A 13,461-nucleotide genomic window follows, 5' to 3' on the forward strand; every position below is an offset into this window, starting at 1 on the left:
CCAACAGGTAACTTAGTTAAAGCCTGACCTCAGCATTAATGGGCCTCCGCCATTAAAACTGCAACTAGGCCTCAAGAAAAAGAGGCTGAAACAGGCCAAGATGGACATCAGCATCTGCACGGCCTCAAGTAAGTATTTGAGTGGAAGGTGATGTATTCCTACAACACCCTGATGAGTACACTGAGTCACTGACACCAATAGATATCTCAATGACGAAGAATAAACTAAGTGTATACATGAATATACAGACATCTTAGTCACTGACAGTTTACCTGGTGTATATGTAAAGTGTATTTTATGGAGGTCACTTGAATGCTCTCTGTATGGTATATCAGTAACTGGGAAGCTCTCTGTATAGTATGGCGCTCACTTCGATAAGTTAACAATTATTTTATGCTCTCTGTATTATACGACGGTTACCAGGATTCTATCTGTATTGTATATCAGTCTTTGGGATGCTATTCGGGATTGTATATAGGTTCCTAAAATGTCTGCCTTGTATAGAAGTCCCTAAAATACCTGCCCTTGTTGTCACTCTGCCTACCATTGTATTTTGCATTGGCCGTGTCTACCACCGATGTAGTGTTATGTGTGTATTGTCGCTAACCAATAACAATTGTCGAACCTCGAGTTGTGTTTCCAACGCACAAAGATTTATTCGCAAATTGTAGAATAATATGCTCAAGCGAAGTAATAATAAATACAGCCGTTACTTATCGCAGGCGCTCTGGATCCAGTGCAGTCATTCAATCCTGAAGTCTGGGGACAAGATGTCTGCACACTGGATCACAAGCTGCTGCTTATATACACAATCAAATACAGTAATACAATGAAGATGGTATAGCTTGCATCTATTGGTCCAGGTCTCAGGAATGTCCAAGGGGTTGTCAATCATTGGCTGGTTCATCCTAAGGAATCCAAAGGAGGGGGTCACCTCTCCAGGGGGTATGCTCGGCTCTTCCCGCCAAGATTCCTTAGTCTTAAGTAGTTCATAATTCCCTATTATTCATAACTTGTGTATGCACTCTGCGATTCCCTCGCAGAGTGAACCAAACAGTAGGATATGTAACGAGGTTCATTATGATACCACTCATGATGTAATTCCTTCAACCTGTTCCGTGTATTTCACTAATATGCATGTAACTCTGATATAACATATAAATACTACTATATTTCGACATAACTGACTATGTGTTGCAACTACCATTAATGTGTACTATTTTATAAGTATGAGTGTTTGTGCGAATGTATGGTAAAAGACCAATTACTGTTGCTGCCACGTGTAGTGGATGCGTACGCCCTTTCACGCCGTAGCATGCCCTTGTACGTCGTAGCATACCGTACGCATCTTTTCAGACAAAGACAACCAAGTTTGCTAGACTTTAATTGAAATGACTTGATCCAATTTGCTGACTTCGACAGCTCCACCCTTTGATAGTGTACTAAACTATCACCCACTCACCGTTTCAAGTTCAGGATTATACAATACTTCTTCACAGACCATGATCTCGGTATCTGGTACCACCCTTTCAGTCTCTTTCTCGGTGTTACTCCTATGAGACCGTTTTCCACACTTTAACACAGTAGGAACACATTTGACAACTAAACCAATTGCTAAGATGACACCCAGTATAAGGAGAAGGAGCTTACCTACACTAGCAACCATTTCCTGTACCCAATCCCCCAGATCGGAGAACCATTTCACAGGGTTCAACCACGAGAACCAACCCGCCACCTTTTCCCTGACCTCATATTACGAAGAATTATGGCTCTTTCGAAATTCCCATTTCAGCTGCAAAATTTTATCCATCTTCCGGTCTATAACCTCTTTAGGGTCATCCGTATTATTAGTAATGTACGTGCAACATTTGACACCGAACTGGGTGGCCAGTGTCACACAGTACCCACCAGTAATAGAGGTGAGATAATTTAGTACCAGTCTATGTTGCACCAACTCCTTCTTGTACGCTTGTAGCTCCCTTCCAGTATACCTGAAAGTGTCATCATACATCTCGGTGATATTATCTATTAATTTAGCTAGGTCTTGGATATATTTAAAGTTTAATGTTCCCCGAGCGGTCCTGGTGAGATCTAGAGCAACCATAACTTGGAAACCAGCAGTTTCACTAATCAATTTTGTAGCTATGGGTTCCTCACCAGGAATCATATTTCTCTTGCCACAGTGTTCATACTGTGTGTGTATGTATGGTGGTGATGTAGTCTTGTGAATAACAACCATTTCTTCATGAGTAATAGTCATGATTTCAGGAACCAGTTTAGCTAAGAAACACAAGCCCTTGGAACTCGGAGTCACCCAGGAATAAGCTTTCCTCCCACAAACAAAATACACATCATCGGGGAGAACATAAGGAACAGTATACCCATGAATTATATCACACAGAGTTTTGATAAAACTACCCATGCCCAGTGTCTCCATTTGTTCTAGACACGTGTTGGCATTAATGACATTTTTACATTTATCTGTAGAGACTTTTCCAATGGATACCTTCTTATGTTTGGTTATACGCCCTAATCTGTGACTTCCATCAACATTCCTGCCTAGTAGTGACCTTGTGAGTCTCCCTCTAAAATGAGTGTGGCAAGCCATTGTCTGATCTGATAGGTCAGCCTCCCAATTCTCCAGGCGCTTTGCATGAGATATGTTTAGGCACAGCAAAGATCTGCCTATGGAGTATTGTCGAAGCGTCAGACTAGGGGACCTAGTGTTATTGTACCTCCCGTCTATGGGCCTCCCACCCATCAATTCGAGTACTTCAGATATGTTTAGAGGGAATGGCTGTAGTCCTATATTATGCTGCCCTTGCGGCACGTGAGAGCACACCCAACACTCGGTTTGGTTTAGCACCTTACCCACCAGGGAGTGATAATCCTCCAAAGGATGCCCGCCTATATTCAGAGTACTGGGGGACTGGCATCGTTGGATGCATCTCTCTTCAACTAGGGAGTCGCAGAACTTGCAGATACAATACTCATCAGACAATATCCCCTCACACTGCCTCCGAGTTCCTGAGCTAGCAGACCTTTTCATAACCCCTGGACCAAGTTTGATAATGGGCTGCTCTGAGTATCCTATTAACTTTTCTTCGGCCTCCATTTCATCCGTATCACTCCCAGAACTCTCCTCCGTCCTCCATCCTCCTGGACAAAAATAGAATGTCCTAGAAAGAGTAAAAACAAGGAAAATCCTTGAACAAAAGAAAAACAAAAACCGCCACTCCATCGCTGGAAAGATAGTTCTGAGGCAACGTCTCTGGTTCAGGTGTCTCGACTGCAGGCTTTAGGTCTCACCAGTTTGCACATACCTTCTTTACCCAGGTGAGTCAGAACGTGTGCTGCTTCAGCCAGGCTTGGATAGTATGTTCGGGGAGCTACAGGCTTACCTTGTCCATCCCTCCAGAGTCCTGAGGACTCTTGACCACATCCCTTCGCCTTCCAGACCGCCTTTTCCTGCAGGGAACACAAATCTTGCATTTCAATTAATTTCTGCATGTCTAATGTCTGAAAAACCATCATAGTCTCGGTCGATACAGTCATAGGTTGCCCTGCTGCCCATTTAGCAGCTTCGTCTGCCCTGTTGTTGCCCAATGACACTGGGTCTTCTTCAAAGGTATGGGCTTTGCACTTTATGATGGCTACTGTTCTGGGTAACTGTATCGCTGTCAGAAGTCCTTTTATGTGTTTGTGAGTGTGCCACTGGTGTACCTGCTGCTATCGTAAAGTTTCTAAGACGCCAAAGGGCCCCAAAATCGTGCACTACCCCGAAGGCGTACCTAGAGTCAGTATATATATTGGCTGATTTACCCTCTGCCAATTGACACGCTCTCCTTAGTGCTACTAGTTCCGCCACCTGGGCTGAGTGAGGTGGACCAAGGGGTTCAGCTTCTATCACATCCTGATTGTCTACTACAGCGTAACCAGTACATAGCTCTCCTGTCTCTGTCTGTCTGTCTATGGCAACTTCCGTCTGTATAAAACGTAAAATCTACATTTTCTAAGGGGGTGTCACGTATGTCGGGCCTTGCAGTAAAGGTCTGTGTGAGGACACCGGGGTTAGAACCAAAGCTCACTAGATACCCTGTCCTCTAGGTTCACAGGTCACACAGGTAAGGAGACAGGAAAAAAATAATAATCCCTTTTATTAAACAAAGTGTACACACTTAGTAAAATACAACAGTGCTCCCCAAGGAGAAACTTGTTCCCCCACCAAATATATCAAGTGTCAGAAAATCACCAGTGCAAGTAAAAACTCCCCAACCAAGTCCCCAGCAGGTTACCTCCAAGCACAGAGTCCTAGCAGGCCCAAACTCCTGGTAATAACATCCACAGCTGACAATCCAAGTGGGCCACGGTTTCTGATCCTTAAGGTGGGTCTGTGTATCTTGCTGATCCCAGCCGCTCGGCCAACTCTCCACCAGCTTGGTGGGACCCTGGGTATAGTCTCCCTACCGATGTAGGCTCACCAATTCCCCAGAATCTGCGAGTGTCTCCCGATGGAGTGGTAACAGAATCAGTCCTAGAGGTACACTGTCCGATCTCTGTCAAGAAGCTCCTGCCTTAAGCATTCCTTTAAGGCCCTGCGAGAATATGGTTACTCTCCAACAGTCCAAGTCCTCACTGTCTCAAGATTCTCCAACAACTCCCCCCCTCCCCCAGACAGCTCCCCTTTTGTCCCTTCCACAACCCCCCACTCATTGTCCTCTTCTGATTGGTGGTGTGGAGAGTTTGGGTGGTAACAGGGGTGGAAATAGTGCATGACATCAGTGGTCTCCCCCCTGCGGTGATGGTGCCGTTCAGACTGTGTTGCAGACTTGCTAGAACAATAGTTAGCAAACAGGGAGAGACCCCCTCCTGATTTTAGATAAGGTCCTGACCCTCCTCTTTTTAACCCGTTCCACTACTTTTTGATGTCACAGGGTCCACAGCTGATTCCCACTTCCTGTGAGCTGCCTCTCCCCTCCCTCTCTGGACACCACAGCAATAACAGATCTGGCCACCGGGCGGCATTTAATAACAGAGTGGGCCATGGTTGTTCAGTTGGCCCACTGAGGACAGACCGGGTTGGCAGGATATTCTCAATATAAGGCCCGGGTCTGTCACAGTCTGATTCAGGTGTTCCATACAATCATGCGTGTCAGTATTCTTGCCTAACTCATCATCAACCAGGGTCTCCTCACCTCCCACCCTTTGTGTCTCTAGAGAGGTATGTAGCTGGATTTAAGGTGCTACATCGTTTGATGGTGATGTTTGAGGGTGCCATCAGGGCTAGTTACCACTTTGTGAATCTAGCTGAAGAAACATGTCTGGTTTCGGCTGAATTTAACAGAGCTTATACAGCATGGGGTGTGTTGAATTATGTCCTAATACTACGTCCTCGCTCTTACTCACCAGAAGAGCCATTGCTGCTACACTTCTGAGACATGTTGGGAGTGATCTTGCCACATTGTCTAATTGTGCACTGTAGTATGCTACCGGTCTGCTAGCATCACCATGTTTCTGTGCGAGGACACCTGCTGCACAACCATCAGCTTCTGTACAAAATAGCTCAAAAGGCTTTTCATAATCAGGTATTCCCAATGCAGGTGCTCTAGTCAGACTATCTTTAAGATTAAAGAACGCTTGCTCTGACTCTTCTGTGTGTACAACGTGTTCTGGTTTTGAGGAAGAGACTAGCTCCTGCAATGGTAATGCCAGAATAGAAAAACCTGGGATCCGGGATCTACAGTATCCACACATCCCCAAGAAAGTACGAATCTGCTTCTGGCTCTGCGGCAGAGTCATGTGTTGTATGGCCTCAATTCTGTCGGTTGTCAGGTGTCTTAGCCCCTTAGTGAGGCAGTGTCCTAAGTATTTGACCTTAGTCTGACATGGCTGTAATTTATTCTTTGCCACCTTGTGCCCTGTTTGTGAAAGATGAAGCAACAACAATTTAGTATCATGTAAACATGACATAAAAGAATCAGAGTACAACAACAAATCGTCCACATATTGAATTAGAACAGACCCATTGTGGGGTTGAAAGGATTGCAAACAGTCATGTAAGGCTTGGGAGAAAATACTGGGGCTGTCAATGAACCCCTGGGGTAGTCTGGTCCATGTGTATTGCACTCCCCTGTAGGAGAATGCAAAAAGGTATTGGCAGTCAGGGTGAAGAGGGACTGAGAAGAAAGCAGAACATAGATCAATGACAGTAAAATGACTGGCAGACGGTGGAATCTGCATGAGGATGACAGCTGGATTCGGCACTACGGGGAATTGGCTCTCAACAACTTTATTAATTCCCCTTAAATCCTGGACTAATCTATAGCCCCTCCCCCCATTCTTCTTCACAGGGAAAATGGGACTATTTGCTGTACTGGCTGTACGAATTAAAATCCCTTGTTGTAACAGCCTCTCAATAACAGGATATACCCCTAGTTCCACCTCCGGTTTTAATGGATACTGTGGGATTTTTGGAGCTATCCTACCACTTTTTAGATTGACCATGACAGGGGCTACGTTTGCCACCAGTCCAGTGTCCTGTCCATCTCTGGTCCATAGGGAACCAGGTATTTCCAGCAACATCCCCTTTATTTGAGATGGACTTTGTTCTATAACAGGAGAGTGTAACATTAACCTTTGAGGGGTGTCCAATATATCCTGTACCTCATGTGCGACCTTCTCCGGTATATCTAAGAACACACCATCAGAAGTACAGTATATGACACATCCCATTTTACATAACAAGTCTCTCCCTAGTAAGTTAGTAGGAGCCGCTGCAGCCAAGAGAAACGAATGCTTAGTATGCAGAGGCCCGATAGTAACTTCAGCGGGTTTAGTTAGAGGATAATGTAACACTTTTCACGTTATCCCCATAGCTGGAATAGTTTTACTGGTCACCTGTAGATTGAAAGGAGAGGTTATCACAGATCAGGCCGCCCCTGTATCTACAAGAAAAGTTTGTTTCCTACCAGCTATGTCAACTATCATTTTTGGTTCTTCACTCTGACTCTCAGTTAACCTCACTGGCTGTAGACTACAGGTATGACCTGACCCCTAGCGCTGACTATCATTTTCTCGCGCAGCATTTGCTGCTATTATATGCGCGGGTAGCTGTGTGTTCTCTTGCCTATGTGTGTTTCTCCGTGGAGGATACCTATATGATTCCCCCCTTGATGTTTCTTTCCTTGCTTCTGGACAGAATCTCCTTATGTTTCCCTCTTTCTTACAACAAAAACATACCATTACCTTTTTGCTTGAGTTGTATGCTTGGTATGTTTGTGGTTGTGTGTGTAATCCTTCTAAAGCCTGAATACTCACTGTCATCAACCTATCACCTTTCTCTTCTTTCTTTCTAAAGATATTTTTGTCATGTTCCACAGCAGACTCCCTAAGAGAGTCTACTGTGATACCTCTACAATTAGGTAACGAGGTTTGTACTCTGGTTTTTAAATTTTCCCTAAGACCATCCACTAACACTCCTACAGCTACTTCCCTGTAATATGGGTCCTCTCTTATGTCAGTTACTCCGGTAAAGTGTGTCATTGATGCTAGTGCCCTAGAAAAATAGTCTGCTGCTGTTTCACTATCCTTTTGCTTAATGGTGAAAATCTTACTCCAATTTACCACTACTGGAAAATAGATGGCTAAGTGTTTGACAATTTGTGCTATATTTTTTTGGTTAATCTCATCAGTCAAGGTGTCATCTTCCTCCAACAAACAATCTTCAATAAATTTTTGTATGTTAGTATTGGGAGGAAGACACGCCCTCAACACTACACGCCAATCCTTATTGGTTGGTTCGTGGGCATTTCCTAAGTCTTTAACAAATTTCTGACATTTAGCTAACTCCTTTCTAGGGTCTGGGAATTCAGTCATAATGGAATGTAATTCTGATCTAGTCTAGGGACAATGCATTGTAACATTTCTTAAACGAACTACACCATCCTTGTCTGGTTTCCCATTGGGAACTGATATTGTGCGGACTGGGTACGCACCCTCTGGTTCACTGCCTTCAGGGGACACTACAGGATTTGCTGGTTCAAGATTTAGAACGCTTTCACTCCTAGTGATCACGCTACTCTCACCTATCTCAGCCATTTTCTCATACTTGCGCTGAGCTTCTAGTACACTAACAGCATGGGCAAGGGCCGAAATCACAGTGGGTTCATCTTCATCTTCTGATACACTTGTTTTAAACTGGCTTAAAACAGGATACAACTTAGCAATTTTCCTTTTTTCAGTTTTAATAACAGCTGTACTTACCGCTCCCGCCACATAAGGTGGCGGGGGCGCGCTTGCGCTGAGATCGCCACGCTTCTCAACGGCTACTTCCGCCGTGCGCGCGCTTTTCGCCACGCCTACTTCCGCTGTGCATTCACTGCTCTGCCACGTGTTACCTTCCATTTGCCACAATTTTAAACAATCATTATGTCTATTTCTCACTTTTGTTGATTTAATCAACCATACTTTATCTTTTACATTATTTAGTACCTCTGAATAAAAACTTCTTATTGTTGGGAAAGGCCTATCACAATCTTTGGTCATCTTGACCCACGTGTCGCAATACGTCGTTGCGTATGCACCATATTTCTTAAACATAAGGTACCTAGCTGACCCCAGCGGTCCTTCCTTAAGCAGTGCAACATCAACCATCTCTAGCGTTTGCTTCGCACCCATTGTGAAAACAACCTATTTTTCAACGCTACGCAAAAAGACTTTTTACCTGTTCTCCTTTCAAACAGAACTTACTAGAGATTTTTTTTTTTTATCCGTGGATGGTTTTACAGGCTACGCCCACACACCTCCTAACACAGAAATATCACTATGGACAACAGAAATATCAGCTCCTTGATATCCTGGCTCTCCACAAAATTCTGTTTAGTATTACTGAACTGGTAGTACCGGAGTTTACCCGTTTGTACCAGCGTAATTCCTCCAGCCGTTCAACCCAAGTCACCAGCACGGTTGCAAAACCATGCGGTCCGATCGCATCGCTTAGCAATACTAACTATTGCTAAACCTTGCGATTGCCCTTGGGGAGAAAGTTTTCAAAAGCTTTTTAACTGTTCTCTTTTCAAACAGGGCTTTTGTTGGCAGTATACCTGCCTTGTATACTACCTCGGTTGCAAGCCCGCCTCGTCAAACGGCAACTGATATCCCTGTCTTTTTGACAGTAAATCAACTTTCACTTCAAAATCATACAATCACCAAACACATACACCTTAGTTTTCTGCGCAGAAAATCAACAATGTTCCCAACAATAGTAATAATGTTTCAGAGACTTTCACAAGTGATTTATACTATGCATATATAACTATCAAATCGATTGTTTAACCACGTGGCAAATCTACCGGAAGTTTGCGTACGCACAGCAGGAAATACACATACGCTAAGCAATGCAATACAGTTAAATCGCATAATGACAGAAAAAAGTAACAGTTTTCTCTTTTGTCCCTAGGTTCAAGTTAGCGTGCCCTAGATAATGCAAAACGGACATTCGGTTTCACAACACAGAGCAAAATTCAGGTTTTGAACACAATGCGTTCTTACCCGTATATGACGCGTCTCCACCCTTTGTTGCGGAACCGAAATCCGTTGGTCTTGCGTATCATCGGCAACGAAACCTCCAAAGCTCACGAGCCCCCAAATTGTTATGTGCATATTGTCGCTAACCAATAACGATTGTCGAACCTCGAGTTGCGTTTCCAATGCACAAAGATTTATTCGCAAATTGTAGAATAATATGCTCAAGCGAAGTAATAATAAATACAGCCGTTACTTATCGCAGGCGCTCTCCAGTGCAGTCATTCAATCCTGAAGTCTGGGGACAAGATGTCTGCACACTGGATCACAAGCTGCTGCTTATATACACAATCAAATACAGTAATACAATGAAGATGGTATAGCTTGCATCTATTGGTCCAGGTCTCAGGAATGTCCAAGGGGTTGTCAATCATTGGCTGGTTCATCCTAAGGAATCCAAAGGAGGGGGTCACCTCTCCAGGGGGTATGCTCGGCTCTTCCCGCCAAGATTCCTTAGTCTTAAGTAGTTCATAATTCCCTATTATTCATAACTTGTGTATGCACTCTGCGATTCCCTCGCAGAGTGAACCAAACAGTAGGATATGTAACGAGGTTCATTATGATACCACTCATTATGTAATTCCTTCAACCTGTTCCGTGTATTTCACTAATATGCATGTAACTCTGATATAACATATAAATACTACTATATTTCGACATAACTGACTATGTGTTGCAACTACCATTAATGTGTACTATTTTATAAGTATGCGTGTTTGTGCGAATGTATGGTAAAAGACCAATTACTGTTGCTGCCACGTGTAGTGGATGCGTACGCCATAGCGTGCCTTTGTACGTCGTAGCGTACCGTACGCATCTTTTCAGACAAAGACAACCAAGTTTGCTAGACTTTAATTGAAATGACTTTATCGAATTTGCTGACTTCGACAGTAGTTAGATATAATGGTTCGCAAACCATGCCTAATTTTGTTTTTCCACCACCTACTATTTATTTAAGGTCACTTTTAGATTTTTTTCCAGGACCACTTTAAGTTCCCAATCCGCCCCTGGTAGCAAGTAATATGTTGATTGATTTTAAGTCAATTATATAAATAAGTAATTCATTATGTAGTGATAAACATTTTATTTTATTTATTACAATACTGAATTAAATAAAAGGGGTCGGGTTGTAAAGACAAGGACACTAGGAAAATCAGGCAATGATGCTATGCAGAGTTCATAGCAAGGTTTCCTTAAGAATCCAGCCCCACAGTTTGACCTGGCGGAGTAATACCAACATCTTCCCATGTTACCTGTAGTAGCCTGCATGTGGTGCATTGGATGAACCAGCAAAGTTTACTGTGGGAGCACATATTAAGGCAATGATACAATGTTAAACAATTACTAACAAATAAGGCTTCTTGCAACAGCTATACTAACAACATGCCTGCTTGAACTAAGGGATTTGACTATCTATGTTTTTATGGAATAATGAGATTCGACCTATTGGAATATAAAGAACTTTATGAATGGGACTGGTTAGGTTCTGAATGAATGGTTCCTTATGTTTGTTTGGTATGCTTTTGTGCAGCAAATGTGAACAGAACAGAAATAAAGATGAAAATTTGAATAGTCAGAGATCAGGTCACTGATAAATCACAGATTACAGTACAAAAACAAATGGTAGCATTTCCTGAAGTTTCCTCCTAGAACTATTCAGGAAGAATGTGTGTGTCAGAAAGGCTGAAATCTCCTTTTATATAGCTATAGACATGTGACATTTGTCCATGCTCACTGATTGATTTTTTTTTATGTTCCACATACTGTGATTTGCTGTGTGGGGTGTATTATTCAGTGAATTTGGGGCAAATCTGGACTGAGTTACAAATCTGATCTGTCTATATATATTCAAAAGAAAAAGTTACATAGATATTGTTTCAATAAATGGAGAGAGTTTATTTGAGGCAAAAGACAAAACCCAGAGCATTATCTTCACACCGCAAAGGGCCACATCACAATGTTTGCCTCAAATACAGCGCCTCCATCTATAAAGCCAAAGTAAAATATTTTATACCTTTGTTATTGAAGCAAAATATAGTCCCATAGATTGTAAAATTGTGAACAGGGTCCTCTCTGTCTGTCTGTCTTACCCAGTATTGCTCTATTACTGTGTTTGTTCCCAATTGTAAAGCGCTACAGAATTTTCTAGTGCTATATAAATAAAAGTTGGCGTTCACACTTATCATTTATTCATATTTTTTGGTAGAATAAACAGCTAACAGATTACAATATAAATATATAATATCTAAAATTATCAGCATCAATTGATATGACCACAGCTTAAGCTGGCTGTCCTTTTGGCTATCCACAACATGAATCATATTCCAAAATATGGAAAGCATTTCTCTAGAATGTGCCAAACAATTGCTGACATTTATTTTAGAAAGCATTACCATCAAGGCTTTAGATATATAAAGGTATTAAATAACGGAAAAGTATGTAGTGATCAAGTGTTGTTCTTATCTCTTAATTACTGGTAGTAATAAAGTGGTGACTAGTATATTGCTACTTAATTAAATAAAGCAAATATTTTAAACAAATAGCATATGTTTTTGTATATAGGTAACATATTTTCAAATAAGTTCTAGGCAATTAAGTGTTTGAATTAAAAAGGATTGTACGCACTAACATTTACTAGGAAAATATCAAAGTATCAAGAAAAAGTAAACATTTTAATTAATACAGCTAAAATGATAAAACAAGTTAAAATGCCTACTCAATTTGCCCATTTGCGAGCCAAACAAATCCTTCAAATGTATCATCTTAAGGCACTTGAATACAAGTTCAAGAAATCTACATTCAGCGTTTTGGGATCAATGAAGTATGTTGTCCATCATTCAAGAAGCCTGACTATACAGGAATGAATTAGCCCATTTTATTAACACTCAGTTGAATGCAGCTTTGCAGCAATCCCAAATTATTGGGGAAAAAAGGGAAAATGTATGCACTGTATGGAATTGTTTTCCCTAAATTGCTTTGTTGTCCAACAGTATCACCTAATTTCAGCAATCTACAGAAAGCATTGCAAATGGTCCTGATTCATTAAGGCATGCATACTAAGCGCAATTTGCGGTTATTTTAAAATGCACGGAAATCAGGTATACATGCGTCCGAATTCAACAAGAAGCAGATTTCAAGATACGTGTGGTGATGAATACGGATGTAGGTCCACTCTGTTCTACTAGACAAGACACTGCAGGATGCGTCCAATACATATGTGAAATATAAAGTCACAAAATAACGCACAGAAAGAAAAATTATGAAAGATTAAAAAAATTAAAAAAGTGTTTTTTTTGTTTTTTTTCATGAAATACATTTATTAGTATGAATGTCTAAAGTACATAAAATGTTTTTTTTTACAGTTGCTCCTGATTGCAAGCACATGTCATAGCATGCATACACAACCGTCATCACTAGTAAGTGGCACTTAGACTAGACTTGTAGCTGGAGCAGGACCTGCGGCTGAAAGACACGTATCTGTGTGAGACCCAGAGCTTGAATCAGGCACTGCTGTGTGCGCTTGAGATTGGCACAGCCTTACTGTACATTGACTATGGTCAAACGGCCCTTCCCTGTACTGTTCTGTCCTTGAAATATTAGGCTGTAAAAGTGTCCTTTGCGTTCAAAGATCAATTGAATGTGACTGCACTCTGTGGCGTATGGTCCGCTTCTGGGCATGCGCGGAATGATTTTGAGGATTGTACGCACATAAATGCTGTTTATGTCCCTTGGTGAATCAGGCCCAATAAGTGCAGTTGGGTGCTTGCAACAGTGCACTGTTGATAATGATGACTCCAGTATATGCTAAAAAAAAAAAAACAATATACCCCCCATAAAGTAAGTAACCCTTACCAGTGCTATAGCCTAGGATGGGTACCA

Source organism: Mixophyes fleayi, chromosome 3 (assembly GCF_038048845.1).
Source record: "Mixophyes fleayi isolate aMixFle1 chromosome 3, aMixFle1.hap1, whole genome shotgun sequence".
Classification (NCBI taxonomy): domain Eukaryota; kingdom Metazoa; phylum Chordata; class Amphibia; order Anura; family Limnodynastidae; genus Mixophyes; species Mixophyes fleayi.